A 5,680-nucleotide genomic window follows, 5' to 3' on the forward strand; every position below is an offset into this window, starting at 1 on the left:
GTTTTGTTCTCGGATGAAACGCGAGTGTGTTTAAACTCGCCAGATGGACGTGAGCGAGTGTGGAGGAGGCGTGGCGAGAGGTTCACTGACGCCTGTATGTCAGAAAGGGAGCCCTATGGAGGAGGGTCAGTCATGTTCTGGGCCGGCATTTCTTCCGAAGGTCGCACGGAGTTAGTCAGTGTCCCGAGCCCGACCTTAAACGCCGAAAGGTATGTGACAGACATCCTTGAAGAACATGTGGTCCCTTTATCCCGCATTCAAGGAACAGACTTCATCCTAATGCATGACAATGCTCGTCCCCACGTGGCTGCAAGGGTGACGCAGTTCCTTCAAGAGGCCAGGATAGGCACCTTACCCCACCCTGCGATAAGTCCTGACCTCAATCCCATTGAACATGCTTGGGACATGTTAAAAAGAAGAATTCGAGCCAGAGATCCTGCTCCAGCTACTCTACCTGAGCTGGAACAAGCAGCCAAGGAGGAATGGCGAAACATCCCTCAAGAAATGTTTCGTAACTTGGTGAGGAGCATGAAGAGACGCCTCCAAGCTGTGATTAAGAACAGGGGAGGCAATACTTCTTACTAGGGTCAACTACGGCATAAGAATACCTGCCTATCAGGAAGCATGGTGTGTTTAATAAATAAGGGTTTTTTTCTTTGTTTTCAACAAATCCCTAATTCGTTCAAAATAAGGAATAAAAATGGACTTTTGAAATAAAAAACTACCCAAAATTAATTGTTTTTATTATTTCTTATCTTTTCTATTAGGAAATTTAATAAAACTTCAAGTAGTAATGAAAAAAGGTCAAAAATTTCATGTGTTGCGCTAATTTTGACGCGGAGTGTATTAGAGGAAAGAGGAGAGCAATGAGGGGAAAGAAAGGTAGGTACTACGTGAAGGAGGAGCACACAAATTATTAAGTGAATAAAAGGCGGGGTACAAAATTGATTTCTAATCTTTTTTGGGGTGGGATGAAGGTTTGTTTCTGTGCTAAGTCTGCGTCACTGGACTTGAACTTTGGCAGGACGACTTCTGGCGGATCTTAGTTTGATGCCTTGCAATGGGTAGAGTTTTATCTCGAGGCAGCAATCGAACTCACTTTCTTGCAGCCAAACTTAGCAGCAATAGCGGACCGCATGAGCGTAAAGCGCCACACAAAGCACAACTGACACATAGGCATAGTAGGACATCATTTTGTAAGGGGGGGACGCCGCGTTTGGGTATTCTCGAGGAAAGAACACCATAGTAACCCTATGACTTTGGGCCTGAGTTTTAAGTAAAGTTCCGCGGCCCTGTCGTCGAGTGAGAAAGATAACCATAAATAACATCATTCATGTAAGTCTTTAGTAAGTTCGGGTCCACTTCCCCGAGTAAAAATCCATATAACGCATCAAGTGGTAAGTTTGAGTAGGTTCTAGTCACTGCATTGGCGCGGCGACGCATTAACGATTAAATCGATGGCAACGCCGCAATGCAATGAAGCAGACAGTAATAATTAGAGAAACGGCAGTAGAGCCAATGAGGGGAAAGAAAGGTAGGTAACCTACACGAGGACGCACACAGAACTTAGTAAGCTGAATAAAGGCGGGTAGCAGAAATGATTCTCTAATCTTCTGGTGGGATGAAGGTTGTTTACTCTTTGTGGGCACTTATTTATTTTGGAAGGAACGATCTCGGCGGGTCTTTTATGGGCCGCGAAGTGCGTATTTTTTGGGGGCGGCTCATAACTTTTGCAGAAACCTTAGCATATCAGTGAGTATCAGCGTAGCGCAACAAAGTACAAAGAACATAGCAATAGTAACAATCATTGGTAAGGTTGGTGATTTGGGTTATTTCTGAGGAAAAACCCATAGTAACTAATCCTTTGGTATTTTAGTAAGTTTCGGTTCGTTTCCGAGTGAGAAAATACCATATAATAACATCATTAATGTAAGTTTTAGTGAGTCGGTTCATTCCCGAGTTAAAAAATACCATAATACAATCAGTGGGTAAGTTTTAATAAGTTCCCGGACATTTCCGAGTGGAAAATACCATAATAACATCATTTGGTAAGTTTGGTAAGTTCCGAACATTTCCGAGTGAAAAATACCATAAAATAACATTCATTGGGTAAGCCTTTGGTAAGTTCCGATCCATTTCCGAGTATGAATACAATTTCATAGCATCAGGTTAAAACCCGGCATTTAGGAGAAAAACACGAAAGGCCAAAATACGCCCTTTGTCACTGTCCTCATTTGTCCTATTTGAATCAGAAGATGATATCTGTTCAAGTTTTAATGTTTCGTTATGGTAAGTACATCCATATTTTTTTTTATTTTTTATTTTTCAACTATAAAATTACTGACACAAAAGTAACTACGGGCTAATCATAAAATGAGTTTTTAAAATGATCAGAGAATTATGTACACAAAAAATTGATCACGGTGTGGACTTCGAACCCCCCAACGCCACCGCTCAGCGTTCTTAAAGAACCACACTTCCAATACACTGGAACACTCGACTTAATGACTCTACCCGCAGTACAACATTTCCTTAGTAATCCCCCCCTCAAGCGTAAGTTTAAGATCAAATCACTCTTAAGTTTACGTGGCCGAGCCTCTTCTTGGGGCACTTGAAAACTATGAAAAGGCACACCTCCACTCACCAGAAAAATGAGCCATAATCGTATCCTGGTACTTTTTCCTTCTTTCCGCTTTTACCCCGGGTGTTTTTGTGATTTCGATTCTTGAAGGTAATTTGGATATGGTCATACGGTCCTTCAATTTGGTGTGTTACTAGTCGATAGCTAGTCCATTTATCTGTTGTTGTCCCGTGTCTCGATGGTCTCTTGGCTATGATATCCTCTAAGTGGATATTACTGTGTTTTTGCCTTTTTGCAATAGCGGCGAGTGCCATCTCGGATTTAGATTTATTGGATGGGGAGCTGGGCGCTGTCTCTCGAATGGGCGGCTCTCGAAATCGCTAGACCTTTAACGATGGATAATCTAAATTCTTACTTATGTGAGTCAATTATTTGATTGTTTTCTTATTTATAACTCAATGATAATTGATCTTGATGGATAGCCTCATTTGATTTAATTATTTTCTAATATCTCTTATAGATGTGAAATGATAATATTAATTTATGAGTATTTTTCTCACATTTTCATGGAAAAACGTACCAAAAATTATTACGTGTTAAACTCACCCAAAGATATTTATTAGGTTGTTTTTTGCACTCAGAAATTAACCCAAACTCCACCAAACCTTACCAAAATGATGTCTTTACTATGCGCTTATTGTCTTTGTTTACTTTGTTTGCGCTTTACGGCTCATTACGGTCATATTGATTGGCTAATGTTTCTCGACTCAAAAGACAGAAGCTTTATGAAGTGTATCACCTTGAACCCCGAAAATTACTATCACTCTTCGTGCTTGGGTCATTCAAAATAGGACGCAGGATCCAGGTCGGTGTACGGATTCAGTGACACCAAAAGTGAGCGATATCATATTGCGTTTGTGCCTACGCTATATATCATACCCTATAAACTTTCGCTGCGCGCTACTCCTATACCAAGTGTATTGTATATGAATAGTTTCTATTCACATTCTTTTCTAGACCGCACAGCTTTTTTAGTTTCAATCTGGAATTAATTATGTTGATGCTCCCTCTTCAAAGCCGTTTCCGCTCACCTCCTCTTCATTTTCTGAACTCTCTTTGCGTCTGTATCGCTATTTCTCCCCATTCGCAAACTGTGTTTCGAAGCATTCAGTACCACAAACCATGATGTAATTTTCCGCAATCGTTTGTTTTCATTATTATAGGTTGATATTGTTTTCAATCCTCTCAATTTCGAAATGTCATGTTAGAAAACAACGATATTACTGTTAAATAAGAAAACAAATTATCCCACTGATGTTTATTATGGTTTTTTAACTCGGGAATGACCCGCCTTACTACCAAACTTACATAATGATGTTTTATGGTTTTTCCTCACTCGGAACACGACCCGACTTACTAAAACTCACCAACGATATTATATTGGTTGTTTTTCACTCAGAAATAACCCAAACTCACCAAACCCTTACCAAATGATGTTACTACTGCCTTTTCTTTGTCTTTGTTTGCGGCTACGCTCATAACGTCATATACTATGCTAAGTTTCTGCAAAAAGTTATGTGATCCCTCCAAAAAATACCACTTCGCGGCATAAAAAGACCCCTGCCAAGTCGGTTCCTCCCAAAATAAAATCACAGGGTGCCCACAAAAATAAACAAGACCTTCATCCCACCCCAAAAAAGATTAGACATCATATTTCTGTACCCGCCCTTTTATTCACTTAATAATTTGTGTGCTCCTCCTTCACGTAGTACCTACCTTTCTTTCCCTCATTGCTCTCTCTTTCTCTAATATTACTTCTGCTTCACTGCAATTGGCGGCGTGCATCGGGATTTAATTTTAATGCATTGCCACAGCCGGCCAATGCAGTGAACTTAAAAACTTACCTAAAAACTTACCCACTGATGTTATTATCGGTATTTTTTAACTCAGGGAATGACCCCGAACTTACTAAAACTTACATAATGATGTTATTATGTGTATTTTCTCACTTCGTGAAACGACTCCGCAAACTTCTGTAAAACTCACGGGGTATTACTATGGGTGTTTTTCACTCAGAAATTAACCAACCTCACCAAACCATTACAAAGATGCATTCCTATGCCTATTGTCTTTGTCTTTGTTGCGCTACGCTCATACGTCATATATGCTAACGTTTCTGCAAAAGTTTATGAGATCCCCCAAAAAAATACCACTTCGCCGGCATAAAAAGACCCCGCCAAGGTCGTTCCTCCCAAATAAATCACGAGACCGCAACTTGTGCCACAAAAAATAAACCTTCATCCCACCCCAAAAAAGATTAGAAATCAATTTTGATACCCGCCTTTTATTCACTTAATAATTTGGTTGCTCCTCCTTCACGTAGTACCGTACCTTTCTTCTCCCCCTCATGCCTCTTTCTCTTTCCTCTAATACACGTCCGCGCGTCAAAATTAGCGAAACATGAAATTTTTTGACGCTTTTTCATTCACTACTTGAGTTTTATGTAAATTTGCCTATAGCAAAGATAAGGAATTAATAAAAACGATTATTTTGGGTAGTTTTTTATTTCAAAAGTCCCTTTTTATTCCTTATTTGGAAGGAATTATGGTTTGTTGAAAACAAAGAAAAAACCCTTATTTATTAACACCATGGCTTCCTGAATAGGCAGGTATTTCTTATGCCCGTAGTTGACCTAGTAAGAAGTATTGCCTCCCCTGTTCTTAATCACAGCTTGGAGGCGCTCTTCATGCCTCCTCACCAAGTTACCGAAACATTTCTTGAGGGATGTTTCGCCATTCCTCCTTGGCTGCTTGTTCCAGCTCAGGTAGAGTAGGCTGGATCAGGATCTTCTGGCTCGAAATTCTTCTTTTTAACATGTTCCCAAGCATGTTTCAATGGATTGAGGTCAGGACTTATGCAGGCTTGGGGTTAAGGTGCCTTATCCCCCCCTTGGCCTCTTGAAGGAACTGGCGTTTTCACCTTGCAAGCCATGTGGGGACGAGCCTTGTCATGTCATTAGGATGAAGTCTTTCCTTTATGCGGGATAAGGGACCACATGTTCTTCAAGGATATCTGTCCCATACCTTTCGGCGTTTAACG

This window comes from Diaphorina citri, unplaced genomic scaffold (assembly GCF_000475195.1).
Source record: "Diaphorina citri unplaced genomic scaffold, Diaci psyllid genome assembly version 1.1 scaffold11962, whole genome shotgun sequence".
NCBI classification, from domain to species: Eukaryota; Metazoa; Arthropoda; class Insecta; order Hemiptera; family Psyllidae; genus Diaphorina; species Diaphorina citri.